Source organism: Trichosurus vulpecula, chromosome 2, assembly GCF_011100635.1.
Source record: "Trichosurus vulpecula isolate mTriVul1 chromosome 2, mTriVul1.pri, whole genome shotgun sequence".
NCBI classification, from domain to species: domain Eukaryota; kingdom Metazoa; phylum Chordata; class Mammalia; order Diprotodontia; family Phalangeridae; genus Trichosurus; species Trichosurus vulpecula.
In genome coordinates this window covers 361,983,975-362,011,797 of record NC_050574.1, presented here as the reverse complement: position 1 = coordinate 362,011,797, position 27,823 = coordinate 361,983,975, and the positions used below count along the sequence as shown (strand labels likewise).

Genomic DNA, 27,823 nt, shown 5'->3' with positions numbered 1-27,823 from the left:
ATTGGTTAAACTTTTGCAGGAAATAATGAAGCTCAAGGTCAATTTCATTGCCTGTTTCCTTCCTCCATGTTTATACAGCATTCTCCAGAACTTGAAGAGGCTGTTAGGAGGACAGTAGCAATCAGAAGTCACAGGTGGATGGATTCATAATGGTGAAGAAAATCAGCCCTTCAAACATCTGAGGTAGCAATCATATCCCTCTCTTCTTTCTTTCCCTCCATAAAAATCTTGTCAACCTTTCTTTTCTCCAGACTTAACACCTTTATCTTCTTCAGTTCTATAAATTGATCCTCATATGAGATGGTTTGAAGTTTCTTTACTATTCCATTGATATCCTCTGGAAGCTCTCCAGTTTGTTAAAATCCCTCTTAAAAATGAACTGAATATAATAAAGGACAAAAGTGCATTTCCCAAATAGTATCTGGGGACTCTGCGATATTTTATATACTGTTACAAAGAACTTGAAGAGGTTATTAGGAAAGGAATGGGGATTAAGAGTAATGAAGCAAAGGCAGCCCATTCCCAAAAACTGCTTGTGAAAAATGCTTAGTAAAATATCCAGGCAAAATTTTTCATTTGAATTTCTTGTGACTTCATCATCAGTAGGGCAAGCTAGATGGCACAGTGGATAAAGAGCTTGGCCTGAAGTAAGGAAGACATCTTTCTAAGTTCAAATCTGGCTTCTTACTTACACTTACTAGCTGTGTGACCCTGGGCAAGTTACTTAACCCTTGTTTGCCTCAGTTTCCTCACCTATAAAATGAGCTGGAGAAGGAAATGGCAAACCACTCAGTACCTTTGCTGAGAAAACTGCAAATAGGGCCATGAAGAGTTGGACAGGGCTGAAACTATTGAATAACAACAATAACAACATTACTAGTACTATAGGAATAGAATTAGCTCAAACTCTACCTGCAATATAACTTCGTCCTATTTCTCTTCCCTCATAAGAACCACAGGGGTATGTTTTTCAGGAAACAGAAATAGAAGAGAGGCTCAGAGATAGATCAGGCTGCTCTGGGCACTACATATCCCAGATTCACTGCCTTTGGTAACTCTGAAGCTTGGGACTATGGGAAGCTTTGTGACCATGTGCAGGGATGTTTTTTTAGAAGCTTTTTCCTTCTTGCCCCTCCCACCAATCATTGAAAATCTTCATAGTTCCTTGCAGCTTTGGAGTATACTCCAAGACTCATGTATAAACTAGGCAGTACCATGCCAGAAGGAAACTGCTGGGGACTAAACCAGAGGCTCATGGAGTAACAGATTATTTGGCCACCAATCCCACACCCTAGACTGACTTTAGCCATGGAAAAATCCGAAAGGCCATCCAAAACCACACACCATTCAGAGTAGCAAGTAGAGCGTGAGAGTATGCAATGGTTTTGGCATCATATAGATAACAGAGAAGAGAACTGGAGAAAGACTAATCTAAGAGATTAATATCTTCTTCTAGCAGGCAAAGGGAAAATCAAAGTCAATATGAAGGAATGATACTTCCTTGAAAGCCTAGCTCATTGTCACCTCCTACATGAGTCTTTTCCTAATTTCCCTAATTATTAGCACCCCCTACTTCTTGAAGTTACTTTGTTTATACCTTGCATTGACTTCCATATCCCTAGCATAACATAAGCTCTGAGGTCAAGGACTGCTTAACTTTTGGTTTTGTGTTCCCTTTGCCTAGCACGGTGTCTTGCCCATAGTAGGTTCTTAATAAATGTCTATTCGTTACCACTAATTCTAATAATAAATGACAAAAAGCAGTCATTTTATGCACCTGATTGAACATCTGCAGAAGATGAAATATAAAAGAATAGTGACTTGGGCCAAGACCATTTCTATTTTAATTTCACCAGAAAAGAAAGTGAAGAATGAAGCTAGAGCAATAATATATCGATATAGCATCACTATGCAGTTTATAAAGTACTTTATATATTTCTTATTTGATTCTGATGACAACCCTTTGAGATGGACAATTCCAATATTACCCCTATTTTACAGATGAGGAAACTGAGGCCTAAAGAGGTACGGTAACTTGCCCAAGACTAGGAAGGAGGGGGGCTGAAATAGGACTTGAGCTAGTTCCCCCTGCCTCTGCATCCAGTGCTCTTCGCTTCTACACAAGGTAATTTATAGAACTTTACCTCATTCTTTGATGCTTTTAAATATGTGGTTTCATATACGCATACGTTGTTTCCCCAAGAGCTATAAGCTCTTCAAAGATAAGGACACTATGGGGCAGCTAGGTGGCGCATTGGGTAGAGTACTAGCCCTGGAGTCAGGAGGACCTGAGTTCAAATATGACCTCAGACACTTGACATACTTCCTAGCTGTGTGACCTTGGGCAAGTCACTTAACCCTAATTGCCCTGACTTCCTCCCCTCTAAAAAGGAATACACAAAAAAAACCAAAAAAAGATAAGGCCACTATTGTCTGTTTATTTTAGTTTTATTTTAACCAGTTTTCACGGCTGAATATTTATTCGATCAAAACTTTACAGATTGTACAGTTTATATATAATTCAACTACTGAACAAAAAAAATAGGTCCCACAGATGCAAAAATACTGTTCCAATCCAAGGTAAGGGCAGGTTTACATGCTATAAAGCTCTCCACGAGGAAGGGGAGGTGGTCAGTTCCAAGTACAAACTTCAAAACTGTACAAAAATAAGGTTTGATTTTATTTCATTCTTCATACATTCAATACATTGCAAGCACAGATGCCAAACTAATAATAGGCATCTGTAGTCAGAAATCAGTAACCACTCCTGAAAGGAACGCAAACATGTCTATTTACACAGGCACTCTTGTACACGGTACTGTATACAGTATATAGTGAATACATAAAAACAATTATGTCTAACATAAGGTAGTTTTTGAAAGGAGTTTCTGTATTTAATAGTGTGCCAAAATAAGTTTAACATATTAAATAAAATGTATTCTAAGTGAACCTAAAAATTATACTTTATGAACATAATATTTTTGGGCATAATACATCAATTAAAACAGCAAATAGAAAAATTAAACTGTATATAAAGTAGGATTCTCACTCAGCAACAAGAAGCACTTATATGGTTATTCTTCAAAAAAGTCAGGAAAACTAACTTAAAACCCACTGAAGGCTAAGAACTTTCACACATAAGATAGTCAGTGGTTCACTAATGTTGCAAAACAAGCTTTCTTCTAGAGACAGTGGTTTCTTCATGCTAACTGGGTAAGAATTGGACATGTCTTCAAAAAAAGGGCTTACTGAGTATAAATCCTGAGCACATATTCAGTTTTGGGGATGTATTCATCACTTGACTTCTCATTAGAGGGGTCTAAACCAAAGCCTAAGACTTATTTTGATTTACAAATTTCATCCTCTAAGGTATTTGCACCTTCTTGGAGACAGACTCAGCCAACATCTCTGATCTTACTGACTTAGTGAGCAGGCAAGTTATTCACTCAATATTAAGTTCCTATGTGTCAGACACCATAGGAGGAGCTGAGGATACAAGCCAATACACATTTATTAAAAGCCTTCTATGTACTAGGCATAAGTACTAAGTACTAAGTCTTAAGTACTGGGGATACAAGGAAAAGAAACAAAAGAAGACAATTATTTAAAACAAAACAAAAACAAAACAAACCCAAACAAAAACCAAACAGCCCTTGCTTTCAAAGAGCTCAGACTAATGGGAGAGACAATATGCAAAACTGTGTGCAAATAAGATATAGACAGGAAAAATTGGAGATAATTAGGAGAGGGAAGGCAGCAGCACTAGAGGAACTTGGTTTCTTGCAGAAGGAGGGATTTGAGTTGAGATCTGAAGGAAGTCAGGGAAGCCAGGAGATGGAGATGAGGAAGAAGAGAATTCCAGGCAGGGGAGACAGCCAACGAAAATGCCTGGAGTTGGAAGATGGAACAGCAAGAAGGCCAGTGTCATTGGATTGCAGAGAAGGCGGAAGGGGGTGGAGAATAGAGTAAGGTATAAGAAGACTAGAAAGGTAGAAAGACATCAGGTTGTGAAGAGCTTTAAAAGCCAAACAGAGGATTTCATATTTGATTGTGGAGGTAATAGGAAGCCTCTGGAGTTTATTGAATGGGGTAGAGGACATAGCATGGTCATACCTGTGGAGTGAAGGATGGACTGGAGTGGGGAGAGACTTGAGGCAGAAGGACCAACCAACAGACTATCGTAATAGTCTAAGCATAAAACGATGAGTGCCCGCACCAGGACAGTAGCAGTGTCAGAGAAGAGACGTATACTCATACGAAAGATGTTGCTAAGGTGTAACTGACAGGACGTGGCAATGGTTTTGTTTCTATGGAGGTGAGAGAGAATAAAGAGTTGAGAATTATACCTAGGTTGTGAGCCTGGGTGACTGAGAAAATGGTGGTACCCTCACCAATGAAAGGGAAGTTAGGAAGAAGTAAGAGCTTGGGGGTAAAGATAATGGGTTCAGTTTTGGACATGCTGAGTCCAAATACAAAAGTGAGGCAGTCTCTGCTCTCAAGGATGTGGCAATCTAGACAATCTCCTTCCTCTGCTGTTTTAGGGTCAAGGAGAGGATATTTGTAGTGGTACTTATTACTATTTTACTGCTGCCATTGATTTTCCATTTGATAGCAATGTCAGATCTTGGTAGTATCAGTTTATAGTAGAGATTTATCAGTTGGCATGATTATTAAAAAAAATCTTTAGTCTTAAATTTTTAATATAGCTATTAGATGAAAGAAAGTACTGACAGGCATAGGAAATAACCTCTTAAGAGGAAATGATGAAGGGAGAGAGGAAGTTAGTGGGTACCACAAAAAGCTTGTCAGCAGTTTCATGCGAGAGTGATATAATTAGTGGCTTAAGATGCTGAGGCCTCAAAGAATCCACAAGAAAAAAAAATCCCTTTATTATCCTTCCTCTTCCCCCCCCCCCACAACAAGACAAAAGCACAGAAAAAATCTTGGATCATTACCTCATAATGTGTGGCTTAAGTTGTGGGGAAAGGCGAAGGGCAGACAGTGATGCAGAAAGATCGCTCTGGTCACTTACTGTAACCAACTCTAAAGAAAATTCCAAACATAGTTATTGTCCCTAAAAATACCAAGAACTATAGCCAGTAACTTACAGTTAGCCATTTCTAGGTAAAGGGAAAGGCCCCAAACATCAGGACAATTCCCTTAGCCAGGGAAAGAAGACTGAAAATCTTTGAAAACAGGACTCCTTATCAGTCTATGCAGATATGGAATCAGCAGGCACTGTTTCCTTTTTAGGGCTCCTGAGTCCATAGCCCTACTCACCTTAGCTTAAAGGTAGCTGTACTCAAAGGTATCTTGGAATATAATATATGGAGATGTCAGTGTAATGTGGTAAAAGGGGCACTGAGCCAGAGGACCTGAAGTTGAATACCTCAGCTGCTCACTAGCTACAGGACTTTGGACAACTCAATTAAGTTTCTGGGCCTCAGTTTCTTCATTTGTAAAGTAATGGATAGTATTTATGTAGCACTTTAAGGATTACAAAGTGCTTAACAAAGGTTGTCTCATTTCATCCCCATGACCACCCTGGGAGGTAGGTGCTGTTATCATCCACATTTTAGGGAAGAGGGAACTGAGCCTCAGAAAATCTAAGGAACTTGACCAGATTATTTACATCTAGTCTTTTCAGAGTTGGTCTTCCTGGCTACAAGTCTGATTCTCTAACCAGTAAGCCACGGTGTCTCTCCAAAAGTGCTACCATAGCAAACATGGGGGGCCAGATTGAGGAGCTTCCCAGTTGCCATGGCTAAGTGGGTATCTGGCCTTTTTTTTTTTTTTTTTTTACTATCTAGCCTTCACTAACTTCTGGCAGTTGTCCCTGGTGGCAATAACCTAGAGTTCATGAGTGAGATGTGTAAGTAGAAATGCCAAGACTTGGCAACAGATTGGATGTAGGGGTGGAGGATATGAGTGGGGGGAAAGTTGAAGATAATTCTGCGACTGCAAATCTGGGAGACTGGAAAGATAATGATACTCTCAACAGAAACAGGGAAAAATATGAACCCTACCTACCTTTCCAACCTTATTTCCCATGTGTTCTATGGGCTAGCCAGACTGGCCTACTCCTTGTAGGTCAAACAGGACTCTTGCTTTCCTACCTCCATATCTTTGTTTCTATTGTTCGCTCTTCTGGGAATGCCCTTCTATCACTGCTCTACCTAATGAAACCCTAGCCATCCTTCAAGTCCTAATTTCAAAACCCACACCATCAGTGAATCCTTCCTTGGTCATGCTAGCTGGAAGTGATCTCTTTCTCTGGTAAATGTCTATAGCACGTCTTGTCTGTACCCACTCTTATGGTGCTAATCAAACACTTCCTTCTCCATATTCATTTTTTTTTTGTTCAGCAAATATTTACTGGTTATGCTTGTGCTAGGCAATGTTCTAGGTACTGAGTTCAGAAATGAAGTTAAATAAGACATCATTCCTTATTTGCAAGGAACTGCCAATCTAATAAGGGAGACAAGTCAGCTATGCAAATAAGTACATAAAATTTTGATAAGTGCACAAAAGAGGTAGGAAGAAAATACTGTGAGAGTTCATGGGAGGGAGGGATTCCTTTGGGTTGCTTCTATTGGAGAAAACTTAATTGAAGAACTATCTAAATTATGCTTTGAAAGGTGGATAGGATTTTAACAGTTGGAGATAGTGGGGACAGCATTCTGGCAATAAGAGCTTGGCATTAGCTGAGACTCAGAGGCATGGGATTAGGAGCATTTTTAGGAATGATGAGTAATTCAGATTGCTTGGAGGGTGGGGCATATGTAAGAGACCAGTGTTAGATAAGGCTGGAAAGGTAAGTTGGAATCTGATCGCAGAGGGTTTTGGGTATCAGACCAAGCAATTTGGACTTTATTAGGTAGGTAGTGGTGTACCACTGAAAGTTTCTGAGTGGAGAGATATGTAATAAGAGCAGTTTGTTGAGAAAGTTCACCCGTCAGTATTTCACAGCATAGTATATAGGAGGTGACAGAGGGCCTGGACTAGGGTAGAGGTGGTGTGAAAGGAGAGAAAGAGATGAATGCTCAACACCATGGAGGATTTGAAAAGTGATTGGATGGGGATAGGGTGAAATAGAGGAAGAAAGTCCTCTTGACTACGAGATTTCAAAGATTAATAATGGGGGGGGGGGGAAATGGTGGGAGCTATTTGCACAGAGTCTAAACATTACTCGCTCCGTCCCAATCTCCTTAAGGGTACTAGAGAACCCTGGGGGAGGCATGAAATCTGACCTTCCTGGCCTTCTGGGCAGTGAAGTTTAGAGATAGTCTGTGTTATATCAAAAAAATAAACAGCATTTTTGTTGTTAAAAAAGAAAAAGAAAAATAGGGAAGTCAGGTGAGCAAACACATTACATTGCACTCAATAAGGAGAACAGTTATTTGTAGATAGCCTTATTCATCTCCTCACTCCCCAATTAGATTGTAAGCTTCTAGAGCCCATCTCTGTATGCATGTCAGTGCCTCTAACACATGCCTTGCACATACAGCATCATAGGATCAAGAAGAGACCTTAGAAGTAGGCTGATCCAATCTACTTATTTTACACATGAGGAAACCGAGGTCCATAGAGGCTAAGTAACTTGACCAAATTCAAAATGGTAACAAGTAGCAGAGACAGGTTTTGGACTTACTTTCTGACTCCGAAGCCAGCACTCATTCTATTGAACCATACTAATGGTTAATGTTTTGTTAAATTAAGGAGTTATTACTTTTGATTCTTCCTCAGGTTTTAGTAGTATTAGACCCCTCAAACTATATCATTGAATTGAATTAATTATCCCCTTCTCCTCTGAAATCAATGAACTTATATATTATGTGTATTATATGCATATTATATATATTACATACTTCCCAAACAAATTTACCCAACCACTCAATTTTGGAGATTCCCTTCTCCTTGTCACTAATTACTGTTCCCTGTTCTGATGTGTCCAAATAACTGATGAAGATGCAACAGCTGCTTATGGAGGAAGACAACAGTGGGGAAATCCACAGGGTGGAGGGGGAAGTGTCTAGGAACAGAGAGATCGAATGTGGACAGGGTTTTATGGCATCTCCATTTCCTAGTTTCTTCATTTACCCTCCTCCCAAAATACAGGAGATACATGATCAAATAAAAGGAGTCTGTCCTCTCTTTCCCAATCCTTACTCTTGCTGTCACTCAGTGGGGTAAGTATATACCGTAAGGGAAAGGGGGTCTTTCCTTTTCATTTTGCCTAGTACTGGGAAGCAATCTCCAATTTATCAACCATGTGGCTTACCTACCAATAGCTGCTTCACGTAGAAGGCTGCTGGGGATTTCCCTCTCCGTCTCCACGCCTTTACTCTCATGACTGTATATCCCAGCTCTAAAGACCCTGAGGGAGCATGGGACTTCCCTCTTTTGATGCTTCTCCCCACTCCCCACCCCCAGTGCTCCACTTCCCTATTTCTCATCATGCTCCACTGCACGGGGTGGTAGGGATGGCTCTGTGGTGGCAGAGGGTAAGGAGGTGAGAGTAAAAGGTGAGAAGGAGAAAAGTTCAATGAATGGGGGAAAAGGGAAAGAAAATCCCACTCTATCAGTACCACATAACTCTTAATCTACTTATGTACCTCCTGCTCCTCCTCCCTCACTGCTGTCTGTGGGTGGGCAGTAATGGAGGGGAAGCTATGAGGCTCTTACAATTGTTGTTTGTCCTTCATTCTCGAAGAGGACCATGACATCAGGAAGGTGATGCTGGGACTGGCAAGTGAATTGGATTTAAGTGAGGCAGGGCTATACAGAATCACCAGCCTCACTCTGTCCTCCAGAGCCATCCAGGTTCAGTGGTGAGATATAGATGAGGACGACTGGAGATGGCTCTGGATGCAGTGTGAGACCTTGGCGTTTTTAAGCTTTTTTCTTTAACAGGTCTCAGTTTGACTAACTCTCATAGGGTGAGGGAGAAGGAGGAGGAGGAGGGAGAAAGGGAACTTCTCTATCACTGCTCCTCTGTATTTACCATAGCACCCTACTGCTTGAAGTATTCTTCCTCACCCTTAGCCCCTAGACTGTCCCTTTATTCTCTATCTCCCTAGCCCAATCCTTAATACTCATGTTAGAGTTCCTGCCTCAGGTCTTCCCCCTGATGTTCCTAACCTCAATCTTATCCTCACCTAAAAGACCCTGCCTCGTGGGAGCCATCACTGCCACCATAATAGGGACTTTTGGGGGTAGTCCTTGACAGGAAAGTCCTTGTTGCCAAAGCTGCAGTGAGGAGCTGTGTTCCTGGGTACCAAACAGTACTTTTCTTGTTAACAATACAATACTCAACTTTAGATATATTTTGCTTTAAATGGGCATTTGTGGGCTGGACTGGAAATGGAGAATCCTAGGATTTAGAAATAGAATAGAATAGAACTCAAAGGTCATCTGGTCCAACTCTTTCATTTTTTGGAGGAGAAAACAGAGACCCAGAAAGTTTAAGTGGCTTTCCCTAAGCATCACCAATCTTCATAGGAGCAAAGCTGGAATCTTTCCAGTCCAAACCTAGTGCTCTTTTCACTAGATTCTACCAAATTAAAAATTATTCCTCAATTTCTTTGTAAAAATTTAAAACTTTTGGGGCACAGCCCTACTTCTAAATTGTGATCTGTTGTTAAAGTGCTGGGTTGTTGTGATAAGGGCTGCCAAAAGGAATTTAGAGATAGCCACAGCCCATGCCACTAATCTTACAGCACGGGCCTAATAATAATTGCTGGCATTTCTATTGTTCTTTAATGTTGACAGAGTGCATTATCTCATTTTATCCTGTGAGGTATTACTTATTACTCAGATCATACAGATGAGAAAACTGAAGGTCAGATGGAGGTTACATGATTAGGTGTGGTCACACAGCTAGTACTACCTTACTTGAGAGGCAGAATTAAAAGCCAGATCAGAGGATTATTGATTTATTGTTGGAAGGGACCTTTGGGGTCATCTCTGATTATAGATGAAGAAACTGCACATACTGGTAGTTAATTGGTAGCGCTATGATTTATAGGTAACAAATAGTATGGTAGATAGAATGTTAGACATGGAGTCAGGAAGACCTGAATACAAATTCTGCCTCAAATACTTACTGGCTGGGGCAGCTAGATGGTGCAGTGGATAGAGCATATGGTCCTGGAGTCAGGAGGACCTGAGTTCAAATTTGGTCTCAGACACTTGACACTTACTAGCTTTGTGACCCTGGACAAGTCACTTAACCCCATTGCCCCCCCCCCCCAATACTTCTTAGCTGTATGATCACACTTACCCTCTGCCTCAGTTTTCTCATCTGTAAAAGGGAGATGATAACACCTACTTCCAGGTCATTGTGAGGATAAAATGAAACAGTATTTATAAAGTGTTTGTAAACTTCAGAGTGCTATATAAATGCCATTGTTTTTGTTGTTATTCAAACTCTGGTTTTGACTACAAATCCAGAATTCTTTCGTTGTTCCACATTGCTCCAACTCCCACATCTACTGATTCCAGATCTCACCTAACTCCAAGGCCAGTGCTTTTTCCACAGAGTAGACCCAAGATTGGTTAAAGTCACCATCAAGCAGGTCTGCTCCAAGGCTAGGTTTAAGACTCTAAAGGCTAAAAACTTTGGAGTTGCTTTGAAAATTTTGAAATAGTGAGTCCTCCAATTTCCATCCTCTTCATTAATTTCAACCTATTAGCTTGTGGTGGAAGATACAGTTGGAATACAAATTTGCAAAGAAACTTATAAACCCAGCCTTGAGCAAAGTATGGGCAAAGTAAAGTACTCAATTTAAAACACGGATCTGAGTCGTCCCCCCCCCCTCAATCCTAAACTACTTAAGGGACAGCTTTGGATGCTTAAATAGTCTTGCTGGAAACCTACCATACCTCTCCCAAATTACCCAGGGTGTCTGTCATATTTATCTTTTAAGGAACAAAAATTGAATGCAACATCTGGCAATAATGAAAGAACAAATAGGGTCAGATTCCAGAACTAATCCCAGTGGCAATGCAAAATATATTGCTTCAATGTTCTTATTTTTTGTAATATTTTAATATTTTTTTTTCAATTACATCTAAAAATAATTTTAACATTTGTTTTTTTATAATGTTGAGTTCTACATTCTCTCCTTCTTTTCCCCCTTCTTTGAGAAGCAAGTAATTTGATATAGGTAATACATGTACAGTCATGCAAAGCATATTTCCATATTACTCATGTTGTAAAGGAAAACAGAGACCAAGTACAGAAACCATGAAAAAGTAAAGTAAAAAATAATATGCTTCAATCTGACTCCATCAGTTCTTTCTCTGGAGTTAAATAGCGTTTTTCATCCTAAGTCCTTCAGATCTTGGATCTTTGTATCAATGGGAATAATTGTCAGTCACAGTTGATCTTTGTATAATATTGCTGTTTCTGTGTACAATTTTCTCCTGGTTCTGCTCACTTTACTTTGCATCAGCTCATATAAGTCTTTCCAGGTTTTTCTGAAACCATCCTGCTCATGATTTCTTATATGATACTCATTTAAAAAAAATCTTTTGCTCTCTCTGTATTTCTCTTTTTGTCAATTTGTGGACTCTTCTCCTCCTGTTCTCTTCCCCTGCTCCAATCCCCCTCTGTTTTCTCACACCTAAAAATTTTCAGGTCTTCAGATATAAAATCTCCTATATCTTCACAGCATCCACGGAATAAATAGCACCTCAGAACTGGAAGGGATCTCAAAGCACAAGTAGTTCAGTCTGTATTTAAATAAGACCCCCCCCCCCCCATTAACAAAAGGTCAATACTCTACTTGATAACTTCCAGTTATAGGAGACTTATTATCTTTTTAGCTGTTTTTTGGACATCTCTGACTATTTGGAAGCTTTTCCTTATACAGTACTGAAATATAGCCTAGTTCTGTTCTCTGCTGTTCAGCAGAACAGGTTTTCCAACCTACCCTCCTCCCCCACTGAATCTTCAAGAATTTAAGATTCAATTTTGAATCATCAGTCCCCTCTTTACTTCAGGATGACCATTGCCAGTTTCTTCTACTCATCCTCGTATGGTATTGTCTCTAGTCTCTTCTGCCACTTTGGACCAATCACCCATTTTTTGGTTTTCATTTGTAGAGGCAGGAAGAAAAACATTCTCCATTTTTCTGAGTAGAGATTGAAACAGACTGGTTCAGTGAGTTGTCAAGATAACAAAATGAGTCAACTATTCAATAAAAAAATAAAAACAAATGACAATAGGTAACAATAACAAGGAAGTCAACATACATCATTTATTCTATGAATAGAACAGACTTAATCTTGTTTCCTTTTTGAAAAGAAAATGTATATGCTCTATGGGGGATCGTTGATCTGAAATTAAAACTTGGGAAGTTTATAGAACTTGTTTATTTTCTTTGATGTTTAATGTGAAGTCAGGACCTTCACCTCTAGTAAAACAAATTCATAAAACAAATTCAAATTCATAATTCATGTGGCACTGAGGACCCCAATCACATGGGACCTAGATTTGAGGACCTTATTCCACATAGATACAATGTAACTTTAAATCTCAGCCTTAATCTATGGGATAATGATGCAACCTTACATTTGTATTCTTATTTCAGAAACTTCTTTTTCCCTTTGTCCAATTATTCCCATTAATATTTAGAATGAATGTTATCGGGGCAGCTAGGTGGCACAGTGAGTAGAGCACCAACCCTGGAGTCAGGAGGACCTGAGTTCAAGTCCAGACTCAGACACTCGATACATGTACTATCTGTGTGACTTTGGGCAAGTCACTTAACCCCAACTGCCCTGCCAAAAAACAAAAACAAAAAAACAAAAAAAAAAGAAAGGAAAAAAAAGAGAAAGAATGAATATTATCCTTCATATGACTATACAAGAGTACCAATGTACCCAATCATTTGAATAAAAACAGCAAGATTTCACATATTTGCATTAATCAAATTTTCCATTTCTCCCCATAAAACTGTCTAGGTCTGTGGGTATATACCTTTCCTTTCATCACTACTTATTTTTGATTACAGAGACCTGCCTTAAAAAAAAAAAAAAGGTAGCATCACGTCATCTCCCTCAGAGGGTTGGTTCTTTTACATATACTTTACCCAAGACCCACATCTCAAAATCTAATCTTATCCTAAATCAGTTCTGCTGACTTTAAAAAGCCAGGTTTGGAGATCCGATGGCTTCTGACCCCTGCTGTATCCTGATATCAAGAGGAATAGTCTAAAAACACTGGAAAACATAGGAATAAATGGAACCTTCCTTAAAATTATAAACAGCATCTACCTGAAACCATCAACAAGCATTATTTGTAATGGGGATAAGTTAGATGAATTCCCAATAAGATCAGGGGTGAAACAAGGATGTCCATTATCACCCCTACTATTCAATTTGGTACTAGAAATGTTAGCTGTAGCAATAAGAGAAGAAAAAGAAATTGAAGGAATTAGGATAGGCAAAGAAGAAAGTAAATTATCACTTTTTGCAGATGATATGATGATTTACTTAGAGAATCCTAGAAAATCAAGTGAAAAATTACTTGAAATAATAAACAACTTTAGCAAAGTTGCAGGATACAAAACAAACCCACATAAATCCTCGGCATTCCTATACATTACTAACAAAGCCCAACAGCAAGAGATAGAAAGATAAATTCCATTCAAAGTTACTGTAGATACTATAAAATATTTGAGAGTCTATCTGCCAAGACAAACCCAGGGCCTATATGAACATAATTATGAAACACTTTTCACGCGAATAAAGTCAGACCTAAGTAAATGGAAAAATATCCGTTGCTCATGGTTAAGCTGAGCTAATATAATAAAAATGACAATTTTACCTAAATTAATCTATCTATTCAGTGCCATACCAATTGAACTACCAAAAATTATTTTACAGAGCTAAATAAAATAATAACAAAATTCGTCTGGAAGAATAAGAGGTCTAGTACATCTAGGGTATTAATGAAAAGAAATGCTAGAGAAGGTGGCCTACCCATACCAGATATTAAACTGTACTATAAAGCAGCAGTCCTCAAAACTATGTGCTGCTAGCTAAGAAGCAGAATGGTGGATCAGTGGAATAGGATAGGTACACAAGATAGAGAAGTGAATGACTATAGCAATCTACTCTTTGATAAACCCAAAGAATCCAGCTTCTGGGCTAAGAATTCACTATTTCACAAAAACTGCTGGGAAAATTGGAAAATGGTAGGGCAGAAACTGGGCATAGACCAATATCTTACACCATATACCAAAATAAAGTCAAAATGGGTTCATGATTTATGAATAAAGGCTGATACTATAAGCAATTTGAGAGAGCAAGGAATAGTTTACCTATCAGATTTATGGAAAAGAAAGAATTCATGACACAACAAGAGATAGAGAGCATTACAAAATGCAAAATGGATAATTTTGATTATGTTAAATTGAAATGTTTTTGTATAAAAAAGCCAATGAAAGAAAGATTAGGAGGGAAGCAGAAAATTGGCAGAAAATCTTTACAACCAGCATCTCTGATGAAGGCCTCATCTCTAAAATATACAGGGAACTGAGCCAAATTTATAGGAATACAAGTCATTCCCCAATTGAGAAATGGTCAAAGGATATGAACAGGCAGTTTTCAGAGGAAGAAATTAAAGATATCTATAGGCATATGAAAAAATGCTCTAAATCACTACTGATTAGAGAAATGCAAATCAAAACAACTCTTAGGTACCACATTTCTCCTGTCAAATTGGCTAAAATGACAAAACAGGAAAATGATAAACCCTGGAGAGGATGTGGGAAAATTGGAACATTGTTACATTGCTGGTGGAGTTGTGAACTGATCCAGTCATTCTGGAGAGCAATTTGGAACTATGCCCAAAGGGCTATAAAAATGTTCATACCTTTTGATCCAGCAATACCACTTCTAGGGTTGTATCCCAAAGAGATCACACAAGTGGGAAAAGGACCCATGTGTACAAAAATATTCATAGTGGCTCTTTTTGTAGTAGCAAAGAATTGGAAATCAAGGGGATTCCCATCAATTGGGGAATGGCTGAACAAGTTGTAGTATATGAAGGTAATGGAATACTATTGTGCTATAAGAAATGGGGATGATACAGACTTCATAACAACTTGGAAAAACCTACATGATATAATGCTGAGTGAACATAGCAGAAGTAGGAGAACATTATACACAACCACAGATATATGGATTCTGTGATGACTAACCCTGATAGACTTTGCTCTTCTCAGCAACACAAGGTACAAAGACAACTCCAAAGTACTCATGATGGAGAATGCTATCTACATCCAGAGAAAGAACTATGGAGTCTGAATGCAGATTTGAGGCACACTTTATGCTTGCCTTTTTTTTTTCCCCTTCCTCTTTCTCATGATTCATTCCATTGGTCATAATTCTTCTTCACAACTTGCCTAGTGTGTTACACAAAGAAGATATATCGGATTCCATGCCATCTTGGGGAGGAAGGTGTAGAGTGGGGGAAGAAAACCTGGAACTCAAAATTATGTAGAACCGAGTGTTGTAAACTAAAGATAAAAATTCTCAGAGAGTCACTAAATTTTCATGAAGAAAATCAGTTGGACAGCTCTAAAATGATATATGTCTCCTCCTTAAAGCAAAAATAAACCTTTAACATTGGGATTCATTCACAAATACCAACAGTGCCATCATAAATTAGTCCATAAACCTCCAGATTAACATATGTAAGTGTATCTTTAGATGATACAGGCTTGAAAATCACACCCCTATATTTTTCCAAGGATTCTCATTTGCTCAATAGGAATTCTACCACACCTAAACTTTTTGCGCAGAGACAGAGTTTGGAAATCTATCCTAATTTATTCACTCTTTATTTTATACATATATGTTTTGCACAATTCTTAGCCCAACATCTAGATTATAAGAAAATTTTTTTTCATAAATTCCCAAAGTATTATAACAACTCAATTCTTTGTTATTACAGAATTTCTAGATATCACAAAGTTTCCAAATTTTCTGTTCACAAAACCTCTTGTACATAAAAATTACAAGAGGAGATCTCACAAAGTCTTAGTTAACAATCTCACAAATGCTATTAAGTGATAGCAAAACAATTTTAACTGAACAATAACAGCTTTTTAACCCACTCACCAATTTTCTCTGATAGTAACAATTCTTAACAACATTTAAACCATATAAATTTAGTGCCTTAAACATTTTTATGTATTTAAAACTTGAAACTACCCATCAAATTAGGTGAATGCATTTTTAAGTCTCCTTATACAGGAAGTCACTCATCTCATTACCAACACGTGGAGATTAAAAGTAATATTACTTGTTCATAACCAAATATAACAGTTTCAAACTATCACACTTTTATCATACCTTTTTAAAAGATCAATTCATTCTTCTAACAAAATTTAGACCTCACAAGGGTCTCTCAAATTTTACAGCCTAAGAGAACTCTACAATTCATCCAGATTTGAATTTGGCCCCCTGACCCTCATTGGTCAGCTTTCACCAAACCCCACCTTCATGGCATTCCAATTCCTGACTCCAATTCTTCAGAGTTTTTACAAAAAGGTTTGAATTAACAAAAGGCCTAATGAATTTGAAGGAGGTGGGTCACCTCCCTTTCAAGCAAAAGGACCAAGCTAAAATATTTTTAGTTTCCCCTTCGTTTGTCTGCTTCAGATAGCAAGGGAGTGGACTAGGAGTCCAGGATTATCAACAAAGATCTCATTCCTAGGTGAATTACCTTTGACCTGGCAGCCCTTTGAGATACCAGAGACCTTTCTTAGAACAAAGGACCTAATGCTTTAGATATGCTGATTTTCAGGAGTCCAGCTTCCTCAACCACTTAAGAAGGCAGTTTTTTATTCCCTACCCCCAGCCACTAGTATATGGCTTCAAATCATAATTCTATACAATCTCCGTGGAAACAAAATTCAATCATACCTTACACAGGCAAAGCTTATTTTATAATTATACAAATCAGTGTCTTTACTATAATCAATACCCAGATTCAATAAAACCTCTAATTACTAACTAATCAGCCTTATTTTTCCAATCAGGGTGCAAGTTTCTTTTACCTTCAGATTGACACACCCAGTCTTGTAAGGTGGATTGGGGGGGGAGGGGCTGGCTAAGAGCACATGGACCCAGAGCCAGGTGGACTTAACTGCTGTTCTACCCCCACCCAAATCCCTTATCTCCAGTTTCTATCTCTCTTTCTTTCCCAGTCTTTACTGAAACATTTTACTCTCCATATTCTTGCTCCAATTTCAATATTTCTTTCCTAATCTTGACCCAAACACTTAAAACATTTCAAATAAATGAAAAAAATTATACTCACCAAGCTTCTTCTCCAGCTGCTTTAATCTTAAAACTTAAAGTTAAATGACTAATAATTTGTATACTAAAGGACCTTACCTCCATCCCCCAACCTCAGTTGTCTTTCTCCACAGCTTTCCAGAGATCTTTCTTTTGCTAATTAATTCCTTCTAACCTCTGGGTTCCTAGAGTTAAGAATTTCCACACGAACATAAAACAAAACTTTTCTTAAACACACAGACAAGACATTAGACAATGATGAGGGTTTGGGGTGAGAGGTGCTCGACACCCCAAAGTACAGAAACACCGGGTCCTGCCGAAAGAATTCGACTCAAGCCTTCTCAGCCAAGGGAAAAGAAAGTTTATTAAGAGTTAGCCACATAGGCCTGCCCCCAGAGATCCCATCCCTTGCGACGCCTGTAAGGAAAGCGGGCCAGACCAATCTGAGCTAGATTGGATCTGACCACCTTCATGGAGGCAAGATGGAGATTATATACACAAAGGTTGTGGGAGGGATTGAGGGGTGGTCTGGGGTGGCCAGGGGAGGGGTCTAGGGAAGGACTTAAGGAGGAGTCTAAGAAGGAGCCTGAAGGGACTGGCGTGAGGTCAGACTCCAGGGTGGGGGAAATAGCTGAAGGCTATATGGAAATGACAACCCATAAAGGGCTGGGGTAGCAGAGCTAGGGTATAGATATTTTGATCAGGTTTAAGGATGGGAAACAGGATTAAGGGCGGGAGGTCATTGGGAAGACAAGATTAAGGGTAGGAAACAGCTGGACAATAGAGGACTGGGCAAGGTGGGCATTTGGGCTTAATGGTTATAGCCTCAGGCCAAGGCCAGGTAGAGTGGGAAGATTCAAGGAGAGTTCAAGGGTTCAAGGGGTTCCCAGAGACTGTGCCCTCATCAGACAAGACATTGCACACAAACAATTTAGAATTCGAATTCAGACCCATCTCAAGCATAAAATTAAAAATAACACATTTCATGCTTCACATCTCCCCTTGTGGCTACAAAACTCTTTTCCATGAAGCAGTGAAAGGTTTTGAAATGCAAATCAAATCTACCCCTTCCTGAGAGAGAATTTTTACCATCCACCAAACTTCCCAATCCCTTTTCCCTGGGTCAAGCCACCAGTGCTTTTCTTCAAAGCACTAGGAGAAATCCATTCTCCCAACCTAGGTCAAATATTTTAAGAGCTCTTTTCCCCATTCCTAGTAAATCTTATTTCTCAACTTGGAGCGAATCAGACATGACAAAGCAGTACTCCCCCACCTTGCTCAGGTACCTGACTTGACCTGTCTATGGCCATTTTCCTTCCCTTTTCCCCCTTTACTCACATTCCCAGGTTCCCAAGGATTCCAGAAAAATACCCCCCGGGAAATTAGCAGTCTGAAGAAGGAAATTTTCACCTGCAGATGCTAGGGCCCACTGAAAAGTGGTGGGGGCATCACCCATTCTCTTCATGAAATACCTTTCTTCTGATGCTATATTGATCCCCCAATGAGCCCCCAGCTATTAGAAACACACTTACATTGTCTAGGAATAAGCAAGACTCATTGGGAAGCCAGGAACGTTTTAATTATAACTTACATTTATTCCCTCTGAATAAATGGGTACCTCGCCTGAACAGAGTATGGGAGAAAGTACAAAGGACTCAGATGGACCCCAGTCTTTTTATAGATCCTCACCTTGAATCTCCCGCCAGGCTCTTCATTGGCCAGATACAACCCCCTGACTGCCTAGGTCATGCCTTCCTCAAATGGCTGGTTTAATCATGGGTACAAGCCTCTGACCTTTCACCCGACCTACCTGAGGCCTGGTTTCTGTTAAAGCTGGGGTTGGGGAGGGGGAGGACACCTTCAACTCTGTGGAAACAAAACCCCTCCCCCTCCCTTTCTTACACGTTCAATTCGATAAGCATCAATCAAAGCACCGTGAATAATAATAGCTAACATTTTATAGTGATTAAAGATTACAGGATTTTTTAAAAAAATCTTATTTGATCCTTATAATTCAATGAAGTAGGGAGAGACACTAGATGTGATTTCATTAATGTTGGGAAATCCCTTAACGAGGAAATTCCTTCTCTCAGTGCAGGTTAGCACCATGATCTAAGAGACTTACTCAGAGTACTGAGAAAGTAACCAACTTCCCCTGCATCACATGGCCAGTATCACAGGTAAGCCTTGAACCCTAGTCTTCTTGGTTGCATTCTGGCTTTCTATTCCCTAGGACATGCTGCCTTTCATAGGAGGATGATAGGATCATGTATTTAGAGCTGGAAGGGATCTTACAGGATAGCTAGTTCTACCCTTTCATTTCATGGATAAGAAAACTGAGACCTGGACAGATTGACTTGCCCAATGTCACAAAGGTAGTAGAAGCAGCTGAGTGCCATAGAAGACAGTGTACTAGACACAGAGTCAGGAAGACCAAAGTTCGAATCTTGCCTGGAACACTTATTAAGTGTGTGACCGTGGGCAAGTCACTTGACTGGTCTGCCTCAATTTCCTTATTCCGAAAAATGGGTATAATAACAGTACCTATCATATTTGTTGTGAGGATAAACAGAGATAATATTTGTAAAGTGCTTTGCAAACCTTAAAACATTAAATAAATGCTAGCTGTCATTATCATTAGTAGTAATTGTAGTGAAAAAGCTAGGATTTGAATCCTATGAAAATAAGTATTATTATTCATATGTATTATTTCATCTATTGGCCCAGAGGGGATTTCTCTTCGTTGGTAGTCTTCAGGAAGGACCTGGATGATCAATTGGGTTATTGTAAAGATTCCTTTTGGGATGGTAAAAGGGAGGGGAATAAGCATTTATATAGCATCTACTATGTGCCAGGCACTGCGCTGAGCCCTTTATAATTTTTATCTCATTTGATCCTCATGATGGCCCTTCGAGGTAGGTGGTGTTATTCTCATTTTACAATTGGGGAAACTGAGTCAAACTGAGGTTAAGTGATGTGCCCAAGGTTACACAGTGCTCTATCCACTGTACCACTTAGCTGCTTCTCTGTATGGCAACCCATTAGATGGCTCATATACTTCCTTCCAACTCTAAAATTTTGTGATTATCTCTGTTTAAGAAAACCGAGCCTTAGGTTCAATAGTTAATAAATAGAAGAGCTGGGTCTTTCATTAAAGTTCACAGACTCTTAGGTCCAGAGCTATTTCAGGTATATCAAGCTATAGGGCAGCTAGGTACAGTAAATAGTGTGCCCTGCCCGGAATCAGGAAGACTCATCTTCCTGAGTTTAAATCTGGCCTCAGACACTTACTGGTTGTGTGACTCTGGGCAAGTCACTTAGCCCCCATTCACTTCATTTTCCTTGTGGAAAATGAGTTGGAAAAGGAAATGGCAAAGCACTCCAGTATTTTTGTGGAAAATGAGTTGGAAAAGGAAATGGCAAAGCACTCCAGTATTTTTGCGAAGAAAACCCCGAAATAGGGTCATGAAGAGTAAGACTTAACGAAACAACAACATATCAAGCTGCGTTTCTCTTTATGCAATTGTAATTATCTTTCTCTTATGTATATTTCTACCCTCTACCCATCCCCCATTTGTTTTTAAGATGAATATTAGCTAATTTTAAGAAAGGAATATAAAACTTTACATTTTTCAATGGCACGTAGTTTTAAAAATTGGGCTCCAAATTCTTTACATAATTGTTACGTGCAGTGCAAATCAACTACAGAACTCACATATCTGTAGCCGGGTCTTGGAATTAGATTTCTTAAAAATAGGTGAATGTCTTTAAAGCAACAGCAAAGGAGATCTTTTCCTTTCCATACTACTCTAAAACAAAAAGTCAGGCTCTTTGTGGCGCTTAATTTTGTTTTTCAGTGATGCTAGAGCAACAAAATGAGTTAATTCTTGTTCCTTTGCTTAATATTCCATAAGCATGTCAAACTCAGCGTGTCCACTGTAGGACACATTAGCCTTCCTCTCAAGCTCTTCCCCCTCTGAACTTCACTATATTATTGAGGTCGCCAATATTTCCCCAGTCACCCAGGATTGTAACCTTGGTGTCAGACTTGGCTGTTTACTTTTATCCCATTGGTTTGATCAGTTGCTGGTCATTTCTACATCCACAGCATTTCTCGAATGTTTACGTTTCTCCACTCACACAGCTAACAAACACTATGGTATAGGCCCTCATCATAGATGGATTGGTGAAGGTGAGTGTTTGAGTGCTTGGCACATAGTAGGTAGCTAATAAATGTTCATTGAATAATAAATACTCCCTCTATCAGTCTATAACTTAGTAGATATATTAGAAGGTATTAGCTAAGGCATGGGAAGATTAAGTGGCTTGTGGGCAGGGTCACGCATCTTGTCAGTATGGGAGATGGGATCTGAATTCAGATATTTCTTTGACTCTGAGCCCAGTATTCTATCTGTCACACATTCATCCCGGGCCATCACCAGTTGTCTTGACTTACGTCTTCTGTGACTCTGGAGGAGAAAGTGAGGCTGATAACTTTGCACAGCTCTGCCTTGCTTAAATCAAATTCACCCACAAGTCCTGATATCACCCTCATAATGTCATTGGTCCTCTTGGAGAACAAAGGATGAACAACAAAAAAGATTATATCTACTAAGCCATGCTACCTCTACACAGATATAACAATTCTTAAATTGAGAGAAGTGGAATGAGTTACAAAGGGAAATTCTAATCAGGGTCTGTCAGTCCAGTGTTATAAAAAGAGGCTGGATCTGGTGTCAAGAGAGAACTGTACGCAAATTTGGTGTTTGATGTTTGTTAGTTGACTTGATTTAGCTAGCTGTATGACCATGGCGTCACCTCGTGAAGCCTCAGTTTCACAAACATGATGATATTTGTAGCATCTTCCTTCTAAGGTTGTTGTAAGGAACAAATGGGATGGCATATGTAAAGTATGTACTTTTTAAACCTTAAAATACTATATAAATATGAGTCATTAATATGATTAAGGATCACAATAAGTTGGTATCAGTTTAAGATCACTAAGAAAGATACTAACTTTTAATTACATATTTGTTTTCTTAAAAAAGGCGACTAAATACCATAGGATTTTTTGGGGGGAGGGGGCACATCTGTGATTTTTTTTGGTATGGGAACTGGTAAGGAAACTCCTTGCACCAATTCTAGTGGTATTTTTAGATACCACACAGCAGACTGATAAAAATAAGAGTAACACATAGAAGTAAATGGGCTTGTGACAATGGGCAAAATTACATTGAGTTCGGCACTTTGAAAATGAAAGTTATATTTCACATAACTGTCCTCGTTGGTAAGATGGTACAATATGAGAAGTGGTAAGAATGCCCTACTAGAATCACAATTAGAATTTGTCTTGTGGTTTTTTTTATCTTGTCAATGACTCTATTGACTTCAAGGAAGGTGCATGAGAAACAAGTGGCCCTCCACACATTCCCACTGCCCCATTGTCACCCCAACCCATGGGGAACTTGGTTTGGTGGTGAATAAAAACTTCAGGGTGGCAGGGCTGCCAAGTCATTTAGATAATTTATCACAGGGAAAAAACTACCACCTGTGGTTCATGGATGAATCATGCCAGCTTCCAGTTGAAATTTTTGACTCAGTCATATTATATGACTGACTCATCTTCTGGAGTTTTGGACTCTGGGTAGACAATGAAGAAAGAATGAATGATCGGCCAAAGGAACAGAGGGGCAAGGAACAGAAAAAGAAGATACCTGGCCAGCCAAAGGGTTTCTGCTCTGGCAGTGTTTGGCACTGGCAAGGTGTATCTGAGAAATCTAATGAATGAAACTGGGCAGCTAGATGGTACAGTGGATGGAGGACTAGACTTGGAATTAGGAAGACTCATCCTCCTGAGTTCAAATCTGGCCTCAGACACTCACTAGCTGTGTGACCTTGGGCAAGTCACTTAACCCTGTTTGTTTTGGTTTCCTCATCTATAAAATGAGATGATGAAGGAAATGGCAAGCTACTCCGGTATCTTTGCCAAGAAACCCCCACATGGGGTCACAAAGAATAGGCTATGACTGAAACAATCAACAACAATGAACGAAATTAAGCTCTCATTTGACAATTTTTTTGTGTGCTGAAGCAGGGTATGGCAACCCGAAAGTTGATTTTTAGTGGTATGATAGCTGAAGTGCTGAGGAGGGGCAGGTACTGGTATATGCACAATAGGAAAAAGGCTGCCAAATCATCTTTCCTTTTCTCCTAATCAAGTATTTTAAATGGCACAGAAAAGGCAGCCCAGAGAGGCTGAGTTACTTGACCAAAGTTACATAGCAAGTGGATGGATAGTGGATTTTCTGTCTCCTAGCCCGGTGTTCTTCATGCTCCATAATTTTCCCCGTCTCATTCCCTCAAAAAGAGAGAAAGCCTGAGTAATGGATGATTTATGCTAATGACAATTCTCCACGGAAACTACCTCTTTTGGGGGTGTATGACAGTGGTAATAGTTTGTCCCTTGGGGATTGATGATTCTATTTTTCTAAAGGTTGGCATGAGACGTAGACAGTCCCCAAAAACTTTTTAGTCATTTTTCAATTGTGTCTGATTCTTCACGATCTTATTTGGGGTTTTCTTGGCAAAAGATATTGGAGTGGTTTGCCATTCCCTTTCTGGTACATTTTACAGATGAGGAAACTGAGGCAAACAGGGTTAAGTGACTTGTCCAGGGTCACACAGTTAGTAAGCATCTGAGCCAGATTTGAACTCAGGAGGATGAGTCTTCCAGACTCAATGCCTGGTGCTCTATCCACTGCATCACCTAGCTGCCCCACAAGAGAACTAGTAACCAGCAATATTACAACTCTTCTGGTATGGGTTTGTGCCTTGTACTTTTTGGGCCTGAAGTTAATGTTGACTGGATTACTATTTCTATTTTTGTTTTTTGTCTTTTTGGTGGGGAGGCAGCTAAGGGTCAGGGGATCTGGATAATTTGCCATTCTTTGCACCTGGGAAAAAGTCCGTGATAGCGTGCTATCTTTATAGTCCCATTTGCCCTACTACATATTCCAGAGAGAACCACCCTAAGTCCCAAAGAATAATGTGATCATTATTATTACAGATACAAATGAGGATGAATACCAACCAAATGCCAGATATTTTAAAGCTTTAAAAAAAATAGCAACTCACATACCAAATTATGTTCTGGATCACTGCAAAAGAAATTACCTCTACTAACAAATCACAAGGTGATGGAAGACAGGAGCTTTTCTCCCTCATTAAGAGTTTGGTCATAAGGTAAGAACTGTGGGGAGATAGGGCATATAGAATTATCTTTGATGTCATTGTATCAGAAATTTAATGAGGTTTTAAAAAAGTTTTTTTTTAAAGGTGTCACTAGCCTCCCTTCTATTTATACCATTGAGGATTCTTTTTTTTGAACCTTTAAAAAAATTTTTTTTTGGCCCATGAAAAAGTACCCTACAAGGTCTGTATCTAAATTTGACACTGGGATTTACTCCCTTTAGATTTCCTGTTCAGGAAGGACCTTGCCTTGTGACATCAGTTCCACTGTGTTTACCTCTAGTGTGAATCAGTGGCTGTGGTGCAGGCCCAGTCAGCCCATGATAGGATCTACCCTCCTCTGACTAAGGGGAAGACACTGGAACAGCAGCAAGGGGAATCTGGAAGATCCAGAGGCATTTTTTCCCCTTTCTTCTTGGTCACTTTTTCATTGAAGACTAGAGGCATCTCTGGGTTTAGCGAATTATTAGTTGGTTCCTGTTTCAGAACATTTCTTTTGTGAAACTCCTGTACCAAGGCCCTGTTACCTCACAGCTAGACTGTGAGAATTGTCTCCCAACAGCTCCTTCTGGTTCCAATTCATCCTAAACATTGTCACTATTAATCTTTATAAAATATTACTTTGATTACAGTATTCCCCTGTCCCAAAATCTTCCATGACTTCCCATTGTCTAAACATTTAATCTTGCATTCAAGGCCTCCTCAATGTTGTTTTTAACCTATTATAATAGGGTCCCAAACTGTTACTCTGACTAGAGTTGCTATTCAATTGCTATTCAATCACCTGAAAACAGCATGGTTTTCAATGAATGTAGAATTGTTTATTTTGTTCTTTCCACTGCTTTAACACTTTTCGGTTTAGCTTTTTGTCTTTCATTTTCAATTGGAATTCTGGACTCTGAGAAGACATTCAAGAAAGAGTAATCAATCAACCAGAGATACAGAGGGACCCTTAATTGTTGTTTAAGGTGTCAAGAATTCTGATATGTTTTGTTTTCTGGATTTCATTCTATATATTTCTTTATGGGTTGGTTTTAATGGAGAAATATGGTGTTCAAGTTTTCAACTATGCTTCCAGCTAAATATTGATACACAATCTTCTAATATCTTTTCACACACCTTATTAATTTTCTAGCCATTTATGTCATGGTTGTATCTGATGCTTGTCCTTAGGGGTATTCCTAGATGCTTTCCTCACAAAAACTATGTGAGATAAATTTAAAATTCCCATTTTAAGACATTAGTCCTTTTAAACATTAATTATTAACAAATAAACTGTTTTTCTTTCCCCCTTCTGGTTTTGCTTCTAACTCTCCAGACTTTATCACCATGACTCAGCTGCCTTTTCACCCTGGAACATCCTTTGTCCTGCTGGCCCACTTCTGTCACTGATGAACTCCTTTTGAATGGCCTTTATTGTGTGGATAAGCCCAATGAGGGTTAGTTTCAAAATTCCATTCTAAGTATGCCCATTTCCTTTTAAAAATATCTGAGGCATTGGAGTTATTTTTGCCTCCCATTTCATCATGAATCAGCATGTCTAGAGTCTGTTCCATATCAATTTTCGATGGCTCAAGGTTCTTCAACTTTTCCCTCTTCAGATTTCTGTAAATCTTTAATTTCTGCTCTTATGTAAGTTAACCTCAGTTTAAGAACATGGTTAATTTGGACAGTATACTGATATGCAATACGTTGTGTAAATTGGACCTGATGTCATTGACAAAAATGCTGAACAATCTTTGCCTATAACTGGCAGGATCTGTTTCCAATTTGCCAATGCAGTATGGGTGCATAATGAAAGTACTCACATCTTCAGTCTCTTTCATGCATGTACATAGTTTGCCCACTTTAATGGTGGTTAGTGCCATTTTTGCTAAAGCATTTCCATTGGGGGGTGCGTTGCTGTTTCTCTGATTTGCTCATTGTCTTTGAATCTTGCCTTCTTGTGGCAACAGAACACAAAGAAGCACCATTTGCTACTTTGTCATTGGTGTCAATCTAATCATCGATATGTTTTCAAGTAAGACCAGCCTGAGATGGCTGAGATGATTAATCTCTTAGATTCATAAGAGTCACAAATGACTATAGAGCTATCCCAGTCAGTGGTATCACCAAAGCCCGATTGGCCAATATTTATGTTTCCTCCCAGGTCTTCATATTTATCCTAGATAAATCCTATCATCCTAGATAGCATTTATATATAGCACCTACTGTGTGCGAGGCACTGTGGTAAGCTCTTTACAAATATCTCATTTGATCCTCATGACTCTGCCAGGGAAGTGCTGTTATCATTCACATTTGACAGTTGAGGAAACTAAGGCAAATGTCCTTGTCAAGGGTCACACAGTGTTTAAGTATCTGGACCTGGATTTGAATTCAGGTCTTCCTTACTCCAGGCCCAGTGTCTAATCATTGCGTCACTTAGCTGACTCTAAACATAGTTTTCATAGTTGAATAAAAATATTAGGATGAATGATTTTGCTCTCTAGGCCAGGTCTCTGTACTTTAAGAGCTTAAGACTGGGCATCAGTTCAGTTTGTGATGGGGGTCCAGTAGAGTTTATTGGTTGAGTTCTTAAATATAGACACACACACATATGTGTGTGTGTGTGTGTATCTAGATACATATATGTGCACGTGTATAGCTATATAGATATAGATGGCAAAATAACCTGGAGATAATAGTCCAGTATAGTTTATTGGTTGAGTTCTTAGATATAAATGTAGATTATAGATATAAATATGGGTATATAGATATAAACTGCAGAATATTCTGGAGAACTCAATCAGCAAACTTTACTGGACCATTATCGCAGAATGAACCATTTCCCAGTCTTCCAGACATGATATTTGATCTTAAAAACTTAAGATCCATGTTTGTTGTGGATGTTACCATATCAAATATCTTTAGATACATAAATATGTATATATAATATTTGTATTTTATAGAGTTCATATATATCTAAATATAAATTTAAATAAGTATGTGTGTATATACATATATACTCCCACATATATGTATATATATATATATATATGTGTATATACCCCACATACACACTCATACATCATGAAGATCTGTGATTTATCAATCCATGAAAGATAGTGAATTTCTGATGTATAATTCAAACCATGAGGCTGTGTCTGGTTAGGAATTGAGTAGGAGCCAAATTTTTATAGCCTATAGTGATGTCAGCCAGTCAGTCAATAAATATTTATTAAGCACCTACTATGTGCCAGTCTTTGGGCAGTAAGTTACA

General features: G+C 38.9%; 1 long non-coding RNA gene across 1 annotated transcript; it reads left to right on the top strand.

Annotated features, from left to right (window-relative positions):
• Positions 1-95: 95 nt before the first annotated feature.
• LOC118840154 lies at positions 96-24,549 on the top strand. The gene is made up of 3 exons (XR_005009652.1): positions 96-183; positions 19,410-19,496; positions 24,383-24,549. It is a non-coding gene; the product is annotated as an uncharacterized LOC118840154 (long non-coding RNA).
• Positions 24,550-27,823: the final 3,274 nt, after the last annotated feature.